Here is a 20,182-nt window from a genome sequence, read left to right on the forward strand (position 1 = left end):
CTCATTTCTATTCCTTTAACATGCATAAAGAAACTGTAATCCAGAGAAAGTGACTTAGTCACGTAGGTTCAATCATGTATACAAGACAATACCTGGTGATATTTTTCTAATTGAAATCACTTTTATCTTACTGTACCATACTTTCTCTTTAAATACTAAAATTGTGCTTTCCAATATGGTAGCCAAAAGCAGAAAGTATCTAATGAACAACATAAGTATTGATAATTTGATGATCAATGAGATAATTCTGCAAAATAAACTCTAGATCACATTTAGAACAGCTATCTACAGGTAAAAACATTGCAGAGAGCCAGGCTCATAAGGATAAGAGGAGAACAAAGAGTCTAAATGGTGCTAGAATTGAGGTTTTTCCAGGTGTACTCCACCTAAGAATCTGAAACCATTTCCATGAGAACTTGATAGAGGTTAATTTTAAAGTTGTAAATTTAATGTTTATGACTGAGGAAACTCCCATGCAGTGTTGCAGTCAGACTCTGAAATAGCTATTTGTTAGCTTTCTTATCACTGTGGACATTGTTAAAGACTTAAGTAGAAGAGAAAGACAGAAAAAAAATATCCCCATTGTAGGGGAGATGGGCTCAAGCATGTTTACAACTGAAGAGAAGGCAATTGCTGAGAAACTAGCTGTTTCTGTTAAAGAGAGACTGTCTGCTCTACATTGAGAGAATGAGAAGTTTGGGTTGAAGGAAATATCTTACCCACCATAGGCTCCAAACCAGTGAAGCAAAGGTTTCTGTGAAAGGGAAGAGTCTCAAATCAGAAGGGTACCAAAGCAGATCTGTGTTCCTGAAAAACAACTGTGGAAGAGGCATTTTCCAGTATCAGCACCCAGAAGATGCCCTAATTGTCATGCAAGCTCCATTCCTTTGTAACAGCAGAAGTTGAAAGATTGATCTATGTATGCTGACTATGCAGGCAGGTACGAGAAAGGATTGAAGATATCCCTGGCTTACCTTGAATATTTTCCAGAATTTCTAATCCCAGGCAATTTGGGACAAATTTGGGTCCCTGAAAGGATCTTGAATGGGTCTTCGAAGCCACTGCAAAGAATTGTAAATGTAACACAGAGATTCCAAGGATATTGGAGATGTCCAAATCAGGAGATATCACCTGAAAATACTTCATTTACAATAAGTGCATCCAGATCATTAGAGTGCCTGTGTATTCCAGAAAAACATCTGGAGGAGTAGGGCTGCCTATTTCTCTTGCATTCAACATGATTCCGTCAGCATTCTTAAAGATAGCCTTAGATTTAGAGTCCACCCTGCTGGTTTCTAGGCTTTCACAATTTCTTCCTATTCTCTATATAAATAATTACATGAACCATTGTATACTGGAAGCATGTAATTTAATTTTTAATATATTCTTGGCTTGCAAAATGAAAAGCTTATGTTGTCCATCAGAGGAGACCTTAAGTTTTTGTAGTACATTGTGAAGTGTGACTAAATAGTGGGTGACAAAAATCTCATTACAGAAGAGGTAGAAATAATTATCCAGTGTATGGACTGAAGAATAAAAAGTACTACACTTCATTTCAGGCTAAATTTAAAAAATCTTTAAATTTAATTTTTGAATTTAAATTCTAGATTATGATACAAATATAAGATTTTTCCCTTTCCTGACCTCCTCCCTAAACCTCCCACTCACTCCACTTTTCTCTCAAATTCGTGGCCTCCTTTTTCCACTGATTTTTTTTCATGTGCTTACATGCATGTACCTCCTGAATGTCCCACCAAACAGTATCCTGAGGATCACCTTTAGAGTTAACTTACCACACTTGAAAGCCACCTCTCTGAAAGTACCTTATCTATTCATAGAGTGTTAGAGCTAGAAAAATGTAAATTACATTCCCAAAAGTTGTAATCTTGCTTACACAGGTGACTACAAACAAAAGCATTATCTTAGTACATGATTTCACAGAATTTCAGTGTATTTAGTTGCCATAATGTTACTATAATCACTATACTGTTATCGCTACTGTTTGTCCAAGCCATGCTGTTAAAAACTCGTGTTCTTTTTTCATTTTCAGTGTAAACATGTTGAAAGTCTGTCATCAGCATCTGTACTCTCCAAGGTCTAAATGTCTTCTCAATTTCAACAAAGTGCTGAGAATGTCAGAAGGGAACAAAGGAAGGTAAAGATGTCCTGCTTGCCATTACACTACTTATGTCTTCCAAATATTTCTTTCTTCCTTCTTTCCTTCTCTCTTTCCTACCTTCTCTTTGTCTTCCTTTCCCCCTTCTTTCTTCTTTGTCTATCCCTAAAATTTCACTTTCCATCATTCTAGGATCTCTAACACACACTGGTTCTGACATAAACAAATCTTATTTTTGACATGTTCTTCTGAAAAGGAACATCTAGTGTTTTTTATCAGAGATTGTATGGGATGAGACAGGAAAGAGGCTCAGAGGGTCTTAAGAATAAATGGAAATATGTAGCCTCTAGGGGTATGGAGCAGGGTCAACCTCTAGAAAGTTCCAAAAACCTGGAATGGGGGAGGTTCCCAGGACTCAATGTGGATAACCTTAGTCAAAGTGCCTACAAGTGGGGATATGGAACCTGAATAGACCACTACCAGTAGTCAGACAGGACCCCTAGTAGAGGGATGGGGACACCAACCCACCTAAATATTTCCAACACAATATTTCTCCTGTCTAAAAGAAATGCAGGGACAAAAATGGAGTACACACTGAAGTAATGGCCAACCAGTGACCAACCCAACTTAGAGTCCATCCTATGGGCAAATAGTAATCCCTTACACTATTACTGATGCTATGTTGTGCTTGCAGACAGAAGTCTAGCATGTCTGTCCTCCTAGATGCTCTTTCAGAAGCTGACAGACAGATGCAAATACAGCCAAGCATTGGACTGAGGTCAGGGACATTATGGAAAATTAGAGGAAGGATTGAAGAAACTGAAAGGAATGGTAAACAGGAAGACCAACAGTGTCAACTAACCTGGACTATTGGAAATCCCCAGAGACTGAGCTGCCAGTCAAAGAATATTCACATGTTGTAGCACAGGAATGTCTTGTCTGGTCTTAGTGTAAAATGATATGATTAATTGTGTAAAGACTTGATTCTCCAGCGAGGGAGGATACAAGTGTGGGGTGGGGGGGGTCCTCTCAGAAGCAAAGGGGACAAAGTTTTAGGGAAGAACTCTGTGAGGGGAGACCTGTACAGAAGCCAACATTTGGCATATAAAGAAACAAAATGATTAAATTTTTTAAAAGTTCCTGGAATAACTTAAAGAATTATTAGCATCCAAATATAAATGAAAATAAACAAATACAATTATTTCTATGAAATGAAAGATACTGTCATTTTTTCTCATTTTTCCTAATGTTCACCTCAGATAAGCATTCCAAGAAATTGGAAACAGCACATGTAAAACTTTTTAAAAACCAAATAGCTTTTCCTTTCTGAGGAAAATGTATAAAGAACTTCTTGGCTTCTTTAACATGTAGGATGAAATTTAAAAATATGGAGTTGTGGGTTGACTATAGCACAGTGTGGAAGACCTGTTCATCGATTCCTGCAGATGTGAGCTTAATTTGTGGAGTCAGATTATGGAAGGAAGGAATTGATACCTATAGATTATTCCTTAATATCTACTCATTTGTTGTGGAATATGTTATCACAGTTACAAACACACACACACACACACACACACACACACATTTACATATTGACAACATTTTGTTCATTTTACTACAAAGAAAACTTTTTCTTTAACTGTACGATGGTCATTTAATGTAGTTAATAAATAGACTGAAGATTTTATAAAATACACAACAGTATAATTTTATTCAAATATAAAAATTTGTGATAAATTCATATAAGAAACTAACATTTTGCCTTTTATTATAATGATAATATATCCTTTCTCACATAATATATCCTGATTGTGGTCTGTCCTCCCTCAGGTTCTTTCTAGTTACTTCCCACATCCTCTGCCATTAAGATTCTTTTCTTTCTGTCTCTAATTACAAATAAAAAGGATTCTAAGAGATGACACAAAAATAAAACAAAATAAAATCCATTAGCTAATTAAAATGATTTGTTTTTCTTCATCAAATCACAAATGGAAATTCACTGTGTGAGTGGTTAATATTATTCCCATAGTCATAAATTCAAAACCCAACTTACGAATGTGATATAAGTGCTTATAAAGTATTGAACACAGTCTAAAACGGTGCATGATAATATCAATGCTGTGGATTTCCCATAAAAAATAAATGGTATGACCATATTTATGAAGAAAAGACATTTTGACCATCCTGTACCCAGAGAATTCAAGATGAACTCCTTAATAACCAGCATTCATTGCTCTGGATTATTTTATGAAAGCTATAAGTGGGGAAATCTCGACAATGATCTAACCCAATTTTGAATTTCATCTGCTATAACACTGGTCTGCCAGCAATTAGTCACCTCCAAATTTGATAGTCTTAGGAATATTACATCACTTTGTTTCTCACGTTTATCCCATTAGATAACATACTGTAACTATTGTAAGATTTCAAAGATACATATGACTTAGGTGGTCAGCAAAGGTTTCCATACTACCCCAGCAACAGTTTCCAACACCCCTATGCCCCAGTAAAGGTTCTGGAATGTCCCTAGAGATAGAGCCAACAGATTAAGGTAAAGATTACCTACCCTGGAATTCCTGTAATATGTGCTTTAAATCAGGCATTTAAGCTTACTTGGTGGTCTCCATCTTGGTAATGAGAAGTCCGAGAACACTGGATTTCTGCAGAATAAAACACTCTTTGCTTTTGAGTACTGTTTTTGTCTTGGGTATCATTCTTCAGAAATAATGGACCCTTACACTATAATACATAATGAAGTTTGCAGGCAAATGCACGGAACTTGAGAAAATCATCCTGATTGAGGTAACACAGATAAAGAAAGGCATATATGATAATTACTCACTTACAAGTGGAGAGTAAACATTAACTGCAGGATAACCATGCTAAAATCCACAGACCAAAGTAAATTGTGTAAAAAGGAGGGCACACAGGATCATGCATGACTCTCCCTAAGAGAAGGAAAAAAGTAGTCATTGGAAGTGGATGAAGAGATAGCAATGGGTGGAAGAGTAGGTGAGGGTGAGGAGGGGAAAAAGAAAAGAGATCAGGTGTGGGAGAGAGAGAAGGGAGAGGGCTTGGAGTGAGCATGGAAATTCATGGTGGGGGGAGTATCTCTGTAGGTAGCTTGAGGCCTGGGGCAAGGGAGGACAGAAAGGATGTCCAGTAGAGGGACAACAACCCACCAACAAACTGCCAACCCAAATTTTTTCCCGCCTACAAGATACACAGGGATAGTGATGGAGCAGAGACAGAGAGAAGGGCCAACCAATGTCTGGCCCAAATTGATACCCATCCCATATGGGAGAGCTAACCCATGACAATATTAATGATACTCTGCTATGCTTGCAAACAGGAGCCTAGCATAACTGTCTCCAGAGAGGCTTCATCTAGCAGCAGATGGAAACAGAAGGAGAGACCCACAGCCAAACATCAGGCACAGCTCGAGGAGTCTTGTGGAAGAGTAGTAGATAGAAGTGAGTGAGGCAGAGGGGTCAAGGGCACCACAAGAAGACCTACAGAGTCAACTAACCTGGACCCAAGAGTGCTCATGAAGTCTGAAACACCAACCAAAGAAAATGTATGGGCTAGACCTAGGCCCATTACATATTTATAGCAATATACAGCTTGGTCTTCATATGGGATCCCTAACAATTGGAGGAGGGGCTGTCTCTGATGCTGTTGCTTTCCATTGGATATTATTTCCCTACCTGGACTGCCTGGTTGGGAGTCAGGGGAGAGAATGTCCTAGTCCTGTTGGGATTAGATATCCTAGGGTGGGTGCACCCAAGGGGGCTTCTTCTCTAAGAAGAAGGGGTGAAGTGGGGGAAGGGACTAGTAAGAGCAAGGCAGGGAGGAGAGGAAGGAGCGAGACTGTGATCAGGAGGTAATATGAATAAAGAATAAAATACTTAGAAAAATATGAAAGAATATAATTATTTTTTGAATACTGTAAGTTTTGTTTCCTGGGGAGTTTATCAACTCTGTTACTTTCATTACTACTGCTGTCCCTTCTATTAACAATCTATGCTGAAATAAAAGATGACTATTTTAACCTTCCAATAAGGACTGAAGACTAATTTCTTTGAAGAAAAATACTCCAGGTCTTTAGCAAAAGATTGGAACTACTGAGACGATCAGTCTCTTGACTGACCTGATATCACTTCTCAGGTTCTAGAGTACAGACACATACGGATACACTACCAGGTTGAGTCACATAACGAATCTAAAAATCTTCTTAAGTACATACATACTCAAAAATAGATTCTCTTGAACTATATGAACAGGATTGTAGAAAATTGAAATGGAGCAAAGAAAATCGTATTTAGAAGAGTAGGAAGGAAAAAGTAGAAAGTCACTGGAAAAATTAAGAGATGGTACAGAGACTAGAGGATCCTATGAGGTAAATGATCTGACAGTGTACTAGATTCAAAACAGAGGTCTACAGGTTGTGTAAGAGACGCTGAGCATCATTAATTGGAGAGGAACAGAGGTGGACATTGAAATTCTTTTCCCTCTAGACATGACTACATATTAGCATGAGCTTACAGACATATGTACACGCAAATGACATCCTGTCTCTCTCTCTCTCTCTCACACACACACACACTCAGAGAGAGAGAGAGAGAGAGAGAGAGAGAGAGAGAGAGAGAGAGACATGCTCTCACACTCACACCCTAAAAATAAGTAGCATCCATTTCATGTCTAATAGAGATTAGCTCTTAAAATTCTCCATCCTCTATTTAGTAATGTGCCATAAATTGTAGTTGTAGTAATTAATTATACATGTACTAGTTAGGCTAGGCTCCCTAGAATAGCTTCTCTGCACTTTTCTCACTAGTGGAACTTTCTAGTAGCCTTTATTTACTACATTTAACACTCCTCTAGCGAGGTATGTGGATACAGAGTTATCCATAGGTGCAAAAGTAAGTATTTAGAATTAAAAAAGAAAATATATTGATTTAATGTATTTTTTTTTTTAAAAAATGTCAGAAGTTTGTGCTCCTCTGGATTCCAGCCAAATGTTGCTTATATTTATAATACCAAGCACTAAATCCCACTGAGGACACCTTAAATCAATTTAAATGTTAGTACCTCCAATGTATAAGGACAACTATTGCCTCATTGGGATATGTTGTCTGGTGGGAAATTAACTTGATTAATGCATCTGCTTCTATACCCATGGAATTTCAATAATATAGATGAGACAAAAGACCAGCATAATGACCCCACCAGTAGACATGACAACCTAGATGGAGGAATTATTCTAAGTACTTAGTCCTCAAAGAAGAGCTACTGGCAATCAATGGCATCTGAGAAGACAATCATACTTCTTCAGAGACAATCTTCTTGATAATTTTGCCTGTCATATATTTTCAGCCCTAGACATATATATGATGTAGGAGCAACACTAAATCCACTTGTATGTTTAATTTAAAAAAAAAAAGTCATTAGAGCAAAAGGGATTAGGGAGAATAGGGCAGGATTTAACCAGGGATAAGGAAACACAATAATCATCTACAGAATTTTAAATAGAACTTTAAAAAGTATTTTACTAAATTAGATATGAAGAGAGATAGGTTATTGAATGAAAATAATAATTTTAGGGTATATACACACACACACCACTTTTCATCTGTTGAATTTGCAGAAACATTGAATATAATAAATTCTATCCTTTACTATTCACTCTGTTCAGGTCAAAATGTTATTACACCTTCAGACCTGGATCTTGACATATGATGGGCTTTCATTAAAGTGTTGGATCCAAAGGCCTGGGTTGGGCAGTGTCTAGTTATATATGTCAGTGAAGTTAAGTGAATGGAAAGGAGAGGAGAGGATAGAATTTCAATATAGAAGTATCCTTCCTTAAAAGGGCATTATTTTCAAAATAAAGTGGATGGAACATTGACAAGAATAACTAAATGAGGAAGACTATTGGGATCATATAGGAAAGAAATACAAAAGAGATAGTATGAGCTACAATCCAAACATCAAGTGTTGAGAAAACAGAGAATAAAAATATCATTTGAACTTCACACTTAATGGTTACAAGTGCTAGAGTCTAACATTTCAGGAAAGGGGTTTAAAGGGAACACAAGCTATACTTTGAAACTCTGAACTTTCTTAAAAACAGGAATCTGAGTAGTTCTTAGTTTAGCTAATGCTCCAAAGTAACATTGGTACATTAGACTACCAAGTGAAGTCTAGAAGAACCATATGTGCAGTAAATAACAGGTTACACAGTATTTGAAGTTGTCAATCAAACCTCAAACCTCCACCCAGGTCATAGAAAAGAAAAGGCTCAGAGTAGTAGCCTCTACTCTGAGCAGCTTGCTGACTCTTCTTTCTCTGACCCTCTTTTCCATCAGAGTGCACTGTTGTCTCAATCAATTCTAAAGCTCTGCTCTTAGGGAAAAAATGAACTAGAAAAGCAAGTTATGCTTCCATGGTCCTTATCATGATTAAACAAATTACTGCAAATAATGCAACTATCCTGGTAGTTACACTGAGTTATCAGTGAATTTATTTCATACAACATTATTATCATTGCTGTATTGTTTTCTTTGTAACTGACTCTAGTGATACTGCTGAAAACCCTTGTTCTGTTCCCACCCTTAGTGCAACCCTTTGACAAATTGCCATTTAGCACTTTCCAATGTCTAATTGTCCTCTCTGTTTCTCAGAAATGTTCTTTGTGCTCCAGGAGATCAAATTATGATAAGATGGATTTTTAAAAAATTTAATCTTTTTTTTTACAGTCCAGATTATATTCTCCTTCAGATCCACACTCTGACTGTTCCAGATTCCATACCTCCTCTCCCCATCTCCATGAACCTTTCCCTACCCTCACCCCCACTCCCACCCCAACAAACCTCCCCACTACCTGTGGCTCTTGAGGGTTAGGTGCATCTTCTCTGAGTCCATACCTGGCAGTCCTCTGCTGTATATGAGTTGGGGGCCTCATATCAGCCGGTGTATGCTGCCTGGTTGATGGTTCAGTGTCTGAAAGATATCGGGGTCCAGGTTAATTGAGACTGCTGGTATTCTTATAGGGTTGACCTCCTCAGCTTCTTCCAGCTTTTTTCTAATCCAACCACAGGGCCAGCAGCTTTTGTCCATTGCTTGGTGATAATTATTTGCATCTGACTCTTTCAGCTGCTTGTTAGGTCTTTCGGAGGGCAATCATAATAGGACCTTTTTTGTGAGCCTACTGTAGCATCAGTAATAGTGTCAGGTCTTGGGGCCTTCCCATGAGCTGGATCCCAATTTAGGCCTATCACTGGACCTTCTTTTCCTCAGACTCTTCTCCATTTTTGTCTCTGCAGTTCTTTCAGACTGGAACAATTATTGGCCAGAGTTTTAACTGTGAGATGGCAACCCCATCCCTCCACTTAATGCCCTGACATTCAATTGGAGGTGTGATCTACAAGTTCCCTCTCTCCAATGTAGGGTGTTTCTTCTAAGGTCCCTCCTTTTGAGTCCTGAGAGTCTCTTACCTCCCAGGTCTCTGGTACAATCTAGAGGGTCCTCCCACCTCCTATCTCTCAATGTTGCCTGTTTCCATTCTTTCTGCTGGCCCTTGGGGCTTCAGTCATGCTCCCCGCCTCCCACCCAACCAATACTGGATCATGTTTCCCTCTTCCCCTCCCTGTAACCTCTCCCACCTAGGTCCCTGCCTCCACCCCTCCCTTCCCCCTCCTGTGATTGCTGTCTTCTCCCTCACAAGTGAGACTGAGGTGTCCTCACTTGGGCTCTTCTACTTGTTAACCTTTTTGAGTTCTGTTGACTGTATCCTGGATATTCAGTACACTTTTGCCTAATATTCACTTATTAGTTAGTACATGGCACGCATGTCCTTTTGGGACTGAGTTATCTCACTTAATGTGCTGAAACATTTTATATGTTCTTTTATTTTTTTCTTTACTTCCTTTCTTCTGTGCCTTACCACAAACTATCACTTCATTTTTTACTATTTTAAGATTTCACTATCAAAGATCAAGTGACTATAGGTGTGTGGGTTCATTTCTGGGCCTTAAATTCTATTCCATCGATCTTCCTGCCTGTCTCTGTACCAATACCAAGTAGTTTTTATCACTATTGCTCTGTAGTACAGCTTGAGATCAGGGATGGTGTTTCTTCCAGAAGTTCTTTTATTGTTGAGAATAGTTTTCGCTATCCTGGGTCTTTTGGTATTCCATATGAATTTGAGAATTTCCTTTTCTAACTCTGTGAAGAATTGAGTTGGGATTTTAATGGGAATTGCATTGAATCTGTATTGGAAAGATGGCCATTTTTATTATATTAATCCTGCCAATCCATGAGCATGGGAGATCTTTCCATCTTCTGAGATCTTCTTCGATTTCCTTCTTCAGGGACTTGAAGTTCTTGTCATACAGGTCTTTCACTTGCTTGGTTAGATTCACACCAAGGTATTTTATATTATTTGCAACTATTGTGAAGGGTGTCATTTCCCTAATTTCTTTTTCAGTCTGTTTATCTTTCATGTAGAGGAAGGCTACTGATTTGTTTGAGTTGATTTTATAACCAGCCACTTTGCTGAAGTTGTTTATCAGGTTTTGGGGTCACTTAAGTATACTATCATATCATCTGCAAATAGTGATATTTTGACTTCTTCCTTTCCTATTTGTATCCCTTTGACTTCTTTTTGTTGTCTAATTGCTCTGTCTAAGACTTCCAGTACTATATTGAATAGATAGGGAGAGAGTGGGCAGCCTTGTCTAGTCCCTGATCTTAGTGGGATTGCTTCAAGTTTCTCTCCATTTAGCTTGATGTTGGCTACTGGTTTGCTGTACATTGCTTTTACTATGTTTAGGTAGGGGCCTTGAATTCCTGATCTTTCCAAGACTTTTATCATGAAGGGATTTTGAATTTTGCCAAATGCTTTCTCAGCATCTAGTGAGATGATCATGTGGTTTTTTTCTTTGAGTTTGTTTATATAGTGGATTACATTGATGGATTTCCAAATATTGAACAATCCCTGCATTCCTGGGATAAAACCTACTTGATCATGATGGATGATTGTTTTGATGTGTTCTTGGATTCGGTTTGCTAGAATTTTATTGAGTATTTTTGCATCAATGTTCATAAGGGAGATTGGTTTGAAGTTCTCTTTCTTTGTCGGGTCCTTGTGGGGTTTGAGTATGATTGTAATTGTAGCTTCATAGAATGAAGTAGGTAGTGTTCCTTCTGTTTCTATTTTGTGGAATAATTTGAAGAGAATTGGTATTAGGTCTTCCTTGAAGGTCTGATAGAATTATGCACTAAAACCACCTGGTCCTGGGCGTTTTTTAGTGGGGAGACTTTTAATGTTAGCTGCTATTTCCTTAGGGGTTATGGGACTATTTAGATGGTTTATCTGCTCCTGATTTAACTTTGATACCTGGTATCTGTCTAGGAAGTTGTCCATTTCATCCAGGTTTTCCAGTTTTGTTGAGTATAGGCCTTTGTAATAGGATGTGATGATTTTTTGAATTTCTTCAGTTTCTGTTGTTATGTCTCCCTTTTCAGTTCTGATTTTATTAATTGGGATACTATCTCTGTGCTCTCTGGTTAATCTGGCTAATGGTTTATCTATCTTGTTGATTTTCTCAAAGAACCAGCTCCTGGTTTTGTTTGACAAAGGAGCTAAAACTGTCCAGTGGAAAAAGGACAGCATTTTCAACAAATGGTGCTGGTTCAACTGGAGGACAACATGTAGAAGAATGAAAAGTGATCTATTCTTAACTCCTTGTACAAAGCTCAAGTCTAAGTGGATAAAGGACCTCCACATAAAACCAGATACACTGAAACTAATAGAAGAGAAGATGGGGAAGAGCCTTGAATACTTGGGCACAGGGGAAAAGTTCCTGAACAGAACACCAATGGCAAATGCTCTAAGATCAAGAATTGACAAATGGGACTTCATAAAATTGCAAAGTTTCTGTAAGGCAAAGGACATTGTCAATAGGACAAAACGACAACCAACAAACTGGGAAAAGATCTATACCAATCCTACATCTGGATTGGCTAATATCCAATATATACAAAGAAATTAGACTCCAGACAACCAAATAACCATATTAAAAATGCGGTATAGAGTTTGACAAAGAATTTTCATCGGAGGAAACTCAAATGGCTGAGAAGCACCTAAAGAAATGTTCAGTATCCTTAGTCGTCAGGGAAATGCAAATCAAAACAACCCTGAGATTCCATCTCACACCACTCAGAATGGCTAAGATTAAAAACTCAGGTTATAGTAGATGCTGGCGAGGGTGTAGAGAAAGAGGAACACTCCTCCATTGTTGGTGGGACTGCAAGATGGTGCAACCACTTTGGAAATCAGTCTGGAGGTTCCTCAGAAAATTGGACATAGCATTACCTGAGGATCCAGCTATACCACTCTTAGGCATATACCCAGAAGATGCTCGAACATATAACAAGGACATATGCTCAACTATGTTCATAGCAGCCTTATTTATAATAGCCAGGAACTGGAAAGAACCCAGATGTCCTTCAACTGAGGAATGGGTTAAAAAAATGTGGTATATTTACACAATGGAGTATTACTCAGCTATTAAAAACAATGAATTTGAGAGTTTGCTAGGTAAATGGATGGAACTAGAAATTATCATCCTGAGTGAAGTAAGCCAATCACAAAAGAACACAAATGGTATTCACTCACTGATTATTGGGTATTAGTCCAGAACCTTGAAATGCCCAAGATGCAACTCACAGGCCACATGAAGCTCATGAAGAAGGAAGACCAAGTGTGGATTATTCGGTCCTTCTTAGAAGGAGCAACAAAATACTCAAGGGAGCAAACATGGAGACAAAGTGAGGGACAGAAACTGAAGGACGGGCCATCTGAAGACCATTCCACCTGAATATCCATGCCATGTGCAGTCACCAAATGTAGATCCTGTTGTGAAAGTCAGGAAGTGCATGCTGATAAGAGCCAGATATAGATGTCTCCTTAGAGGTGTGCAAGCGTCTGACATATTCAGAGGCAGATACTCACAACTAGCCATTGAACTGATCATGGTGTTCCCAATGGAGAAGTCAGAATGAAGACTGTAGGAGCTGAAAGGGTTTGTGGCTCGATAAGGAGAACAACAATACCAACCAACCACAGCTCCCAGGGTCTAAACCACCATCCTGGGAGCACTTAGGGAAGGATCCATGGCTTCAGCTGTATATGTAAGAGTGGAGGGCCCTGCGCGGCATAGGTGGAAGAAGAGATGCTTGACCTCATGAAGGCTGGATGCCCCAGGGGTTGGGAATTTGAGGGTGGGGAGGTGGGAGTGGGGGGGTAGGTAGGGGTTACATCCGCAGAGAAGAAAGGGAGGGATGAGGGGTTAGGGGGTTCCTGGGTGGGTGTTGGATGGGGTAAGGGGACAACATACAAAATGTAAGTAAAACATCCAATAAAAAAAAATTCTCTAGAAGCCATACTGGTTTTACATATGCTTCTTATCTCTGCCTAAGTGACTAATTTGGGGATTTTTTTTAAATCATGTTTTTATTATTGAATGTAATTTTTTTAAAAATATATTTCCAGGGATTTTCCTTTAAGTTTAAATTATATCCTAATTTCTACTGCAAACAAGTGATCTAAACTGCTGTTAAGTCCAAAGATAAGACCATAAAACTGTTAAAATGATTTTTGTTATATGTATAAAACATTCTATTTATTTAATTTTTAGTGAAGTTTATGCATGTATAAAATATTTTAGGACAAATCTACCACAAATTACCACCTCAATAATTCTCCACCATGCCCCAACATTTCCCTCCTACCTTCATCAATTCTAGTTTTTATATCAATTATAGTTTTTCCCAAGAAAATTGTGTCTTTTAAGGAAAATCTAAAAGATTAAGGCTAAATGTCTTTAACATTAATAATAAAACAGAACTATAGAGGAATAAATGTATGATTTGTTCCTAGAGTAGCTTTTCTGGAAGAATATTACTTGAGGAAGTTGTTCCTAATATAAATATAAATGTTTTAATGTCCATTGTCCTGTATTTTTCCCTTTAATCTATAGAATTATGGTAATTATATATAAGACTACAAATGAACTGGGGAATTTTTAAAAACATAACATAGGAATGGAGAACTAGTTCAGGGTAAAACTTCTACTTAATATTTATATGAACTTGTCTTAAATTATAGCAACACACATATACAAACACAAACACATATTGTGAAAAAGTGGTCTTTGGAGGTACAGAAAACACATGCAAGTGTAAATATGCCATATCACTAGTTACATGAATAGAGGGACACTTAGGTCCTTTTTATCATGACAAGTGAAAAATAAAGAATTCCAGAAGCAAATGTGGGAGAATTCTCCAAGAAGTTATTCATTAACCAAGGTTTTTGCTCTTCCTAATTTACAAATATAATAAGTAAATAAAACATACTAGGAATATACTCAGGGAACAAAAAGAGAGAGCCCCTGCTCTAGTTGATAGGAGAATACATGAAGAGCAAGTTTCATATGTGTTACATTTGAATAGGCTGCTGAGGTCCATTGTATGTATGCTCGATGGTTGATGGTTCAGTCTCTGTGAGCCGCTATGGGCCCAGATTTATTGATTTTGAAGGTTTTATTGTGCTGTCATTGATCCCTATGTCTCCATCAATCCTTCTACCCCATCTCCAACCAGATTCCCTGATGTTTGTCTGTGGGTCTCTGCATCTCTTTCCATCAACTGCTGGATGATATCTCCCAGAGGACATTTATGTTAGATTCTTGTCTGAAAGTATAGGAGAATACCATCCATCTGTCAGGGATAGGCTCTTTTTCATGGTATGGGTCTAAAGAGGGGGGCAATTATTAGTTAGATATTCCCTCAGATTTGCTCTATCCTTATCCCTGTACATCTAATAGGTAGGACAAATTGTGGGTCAAAGCTTTTGTAGGTGATGGTGTCTGCATTCTTACATTGGAAGTCTGCCTGGTTACAGGAGATGGCTGTTTCAGGTTCCATATCCCCTATTATGAAGACTCTTAGCTAGGATCAGTTTCACAGGTTCCTGGGAGGTTCCCCTGTCCTAGGTTTCCAGTTTGTCCCAGGGATGCCTTCTACCAATCCCAGTTCTCTCTCCCAATTCTCTCTCCCATTGTCATTCCCGCACTTGATCCCTCCTGTTTCTCTTGCTGCCTCTCCTACACAGTTTTCTCCTTCCATCTACCACCAATGTATATTTTATTTCCCCTTCTCAGTGGGATTCAAGCATCCCCACATAGCTCCTCTTTGCTACTTAGCTTCTTTGGGCCTGTGGATTACGATAAGCTTATCGTGCACTTTATGGCTAATATCCACTTATAAGTGAATACATACCATGTGTGTCTTTCTTGCTCTAGTTTACCTCACTCTGTATAATATGTTCTAGTTCCATCAATTTGTGTGCAAACTTCATGATGTCCTTGTTTATAATAGCTGAGTCACATTCCTTTGTCTAAATGTACCTAATTTTCTTTATCCATTCTTCAGTTGAGGGGCATCTGGGTTGTTTGTAGCTCTTAGGAATAAAGTTGCTATGAACATAATTGAGCTAGTGTCATGGTATGATCAAGCTTTTCTTGTGTTTATGCCCGAGATAGTATAGCTGGGTCCTGAATTAGAACTATTCCCAATTTTCAAAGAGACTGCCAAATTGATTTTCAAAGTGGTTGTACAAATTTACACTCGCACCAGAGATTGTGGCAACATGCACCAGGCCTGAATGAGTGTGTAAGGCAGATAGTGTCACAGTGCTGAGAGGGGAAGTGAACACAGTTCCCTATCCCTAAGCCAGACACAATCACCAAGTTTCAACTGCTTGCAAAGTAAAAATTAGATTTCTACCATAGCCTCAGTGGGTATTGTAAGTATATATGAACAGGTGTTATGCACAGAAGATTACCAATACAAAACAAACTCAATGATTTCTCAGATCTTTTTCTCTAGTTATGTTCTATCTGGACATATCTATACAAATCTTGTTTTTCTATATTACAGTTTATAACTTTGTTTTTAAGAGTTTTTCTCTGTTTGCAAATACATGTACTTTAGTCATACTATGTTTCCTGTGACATTTGTTTGGCTGGGATTTTTGTTTTGTTTTATTTTTGTTTTTCATATATTTTTGTTTCTGTTTTCTCTATTCTGATTTGATTGCTTTGTTTTATATTATTATTGTTTATTGTCATTATTATTATTACTTAGGTGCTCATTTGTTTTCTAATAAAGGAGAGAAGGAAAGAGTGTGAAACTGAGTTTATATGTATATGGGGAGGATATGGGTAGGGAGGAAAAATGGTAATCAAAATATATTGTATGAAACAAAGTCTATTTTCAATAAAAAATAAAATACAAGGAAGAGATCTGTTACTGCTCTGACATTACTGCCCAAGATCCTCCACAAAACACACTTTGGAAATGTAAAGCAGGTAGAACAGAATTAATAAACTATTATAAGCTAAAATAAGAGAGTATAAGCATTGAGTATGATGTGGTCAAGAGATGCAAGGACAGAGGCAGCTTTCTCAGATGGGAAACAGAAAGAGCGTGTGGGAGTGTAAGCAGACCAGACATTCTGTCTATAAAACACTGCAACCATACTGTGATCATCCCACTAACAACACTGGGGGACAAATCAGGGAAAGGATGTGTTAGAAAACAAACAATACACATGCTTAAACTCAGTTGCAAAAGGAAGGATTTTCTGTATGTGATTGCAATTACTCATGCAATAAGAAGAGACATTTATAAATGTGACATTACAAAACTAAATTCATTCTGCACATCAATGAGCATCATCAACTGAGTGAAGAGAGAGGCTGCAGAATATGGAAATGTGTGTGTGTGTGTGTGTGTGTGTGTGTGTGTTTGTATAAATATATTGCCTAGTTTTCTGTCAACTTGACTCAATCTAGTGTCAACAGAGAGGAGGGAACCTCAATTGAGAAAATGGCTTCATAAGATCCAACAAGACATTTACTTTTTGACTTTTTAATTTTAATTTTTATTCTTTCATACAATGTTTCCTAACAGAAGCTTCCACTCATCCCAAATCAGCAATCATATTCTGCTCTCTTCCAGATCCATTCCTCTATTATTTTCTTTCATGAATCCAGGCCTCCCAGGATTCAACTAACAAGGATTTGAACTAACAAGGTACAATAAGATGAGGGATTTCAACTAACAAGGTACAATAAGATCAGGCTCAAACACTTATATCAAAGTTTCACAAGGCAATCCAGTAGAGGAAAGGGATCCCAAGAGCAGGCAAAAGGAATACACATACACACACACACACACACACACACACACACACACACACACACACACATTCCTGCTGAAAATCCCAGAAGAAAATCAAGTTAAACAACCATAACATACATGCAGAAGACCTAACACAGACCCATGCATACACCATGATTGCCCCTTCAGTCTCTTTGAGCTCTAAAGTGCCCTGCTTAGTGTTATCATGCTGTCCTCAACTCCTGCGGTTCCTAAAATCTTTCCTCACATTCTTCCTTGTAGCTCCACACAAACGCTGCCTAATGCTTGGCTGTAGGTCTCTGCATTTGCTCCCATAAATTGCTGCCTGAAGTTTCTCTAATGACAATTGGGCTAGGTACTGAGTTTAGTAGAATATCATTAGGAATAATTTCATTGCCTTTTTTGTTATATTGAGTCATGTTCGGTTTTATCCTGGCATTCTGTGCTATCCAAACTTTGGTTCTTGGACATCCACAGTCTTTGGCATAATGGGATTGCTCTCTTGGCATGGGGCTCAAGTTGGGTCATTCACTGGTTTGCCTCTCTCTCAAGTACTGCAACATCATTGCCCTCAAATAGATTGTAGATGAAGATTTTGTGGCTGGTTTGGTGTCACAATCTCAGCACTGGAAGCCTTAAATGGTTACTGAATATAGGCAGTTAAGATTCCATATCCTTAAGTACTACAAGGTTTCACTAGAGATGTCCTCATAGATTCCAGGGAGTTTCCACAGCATTAGGTTCCCACATTGTCCCTCAAATTCCCTCCATAAACAATTCAGTCATCACTCCCAATACTCCCTCATTCTATCTCTGCATCACTCACTTGTCAACTGTATCCTCCTCTTCCCATCCCTGCCTAACACTGGTTCACCCTCTATTTTCTCTTTCTTTAGAGACCAGGAGTGCCTACTAGAGCTTTCTTTGTTACATAATCTCTCTGGGTATATGGATTGTAACATGATTATCCTTTATTTAACAGCTAATGTCCACTTATAATTGAGTACACACCATGTTTGTCTTTCTGGGTCTGGGTTACCTCAGTCAAAATGGTTTTTTTCTAGTTCTATTATTTGCCTGAAATTTTCATGATTGTGAATCATGAGTAATATTCATTACTGAGCAATACTCCATTTTGTTAAGGTACAACATTTTTGTTATACCTTCTTTGTTTGAGAGATATCTAGGTGGTGTCTAGGTTCTGACAATTATAAATAAAGATGAGTTTTGAACATGGTTAAATAAATATCCTTGGGATTGGGTGGGGTATTTATTGAGTATATGACCAAGAGTGGCTTAGCTGGTCCTTGAGGTAGTTTGAGTCCCAATTTTTCTAAGGAACAACATAATGATTTTCAAAATGGCTATACAAATCTTTATGCCCAGCAAAAATGCAATAATGTTCCCCTTGTTCCATGTCCTTGCCAGTGTGAGTTGTCACATGTGGATTTGATCTTAGTGATTCTGACAGGTATAAGATGGAATCTCAAAGTCATTTTCATTTTAATGATGACTAAGGATGTTAAATATTTCTGTATTTCTCTACTCCCAGAGAACCTATTTAATACATTACTTGAAGTACTACCTAGAGCAATAAGACACCTAAAAAAGATCAAGGGGATACAAATTGGAAAGAAAGAAGTCAGAGTATTGTTATTTGTAAGTGTTATGATACTATAGATAAAACCCCAAAAATTCTACCAGGGAACTCCTACAGATGATAAACTCATTCAGTGAGAGCCTGGAAACAAGATTAACTCAACACACTCTCTCTCTCTCTCTCACACACACACACACACACACACACACCCCACACACACAATCATGTCACTCCTCTATACAAATGTCAAATGGACTGAGAAAGAAATCTGGGAAACAAATCCATTCACAATAGGCACAAATGACTTAACAAGCGGGAAACAAAAGTGTTCCTTGAGATGTTTTACCAAGCTTTGTAAAATGAAGGCTGTGTTTACATTTGGAGACTGCTAGTGCAGAGAGAAATAATTAATCAATCTGTTAAAACTGGTGACTACTACATACTCATCAAAAAAGGAATACTTCTATAACGTCTTAGCGTGAATGATCAAGGACAATCTATGAAGTAATGACCTAAGATCCTTAGAATGGAAAGGTCTACTGTGAAACCCAGTCATCTTTACAAGATACAAACGTTGCAATATTGCACCAGAAAAATCAATGTTTGCCTGCACAGAACACTGGAAACTTCAACATTCACTTTGGATTAGGCAGTAACTTCTAAGTTTCCATTATTTTATGGGTGGCTAACTGACTATGAGTCACTGCTGGAGTAGTAGAGACATATTCTTCGGAGTATAACCATTGTGAACATCTTTTTATCAACTAAATCACCTCCCACTCACATTCATGCAAGCATTCTAAGGTTCCAACTGTCACCAAAAAGATTTGAATGTGTATATGTGTGTGCATGAGTAAGTGTGCTTTAAAGTCAATGGGAAAGATGGAAGGTAGAAGCCTACAACACACATGATGAGATTTTGATAAATGATTAACTTCCATTATACATTTTTATATATACATGTGTGAGTGTAGAAGTAGGAAAATGTATTTTTTTCCTTAGAATAATCAAATATAAAATACATTTGAAGAAAAGAGTCACTAAATGAAATCGAGCACTGATGGGTTTTCAAATAGTCAAAGGTATGTTTAATAAATTTTTAGACTGTCAATAAAATTTATTGAACATAATTTTTCATATATTAAAAAGAAAACATGAAGAAAATTATACTAACAGTAAAAAGAAATATTTGT

The sequence above is a fragment of the Grammomys surdaster genome, unplaced genomic scaffold, assembly GCF_004785775.1.
Source record: "Grammomys surdaster isolate TR1022 unplaced genomic scaffold, NIH_TR_1.0 126158, whole genome shotgun sequence".
NCBI lineage: Eukaryota > Metazoa > Chordata > Mammalia > Rodentia > Muridae > Grammomys > Grammomys surdaster.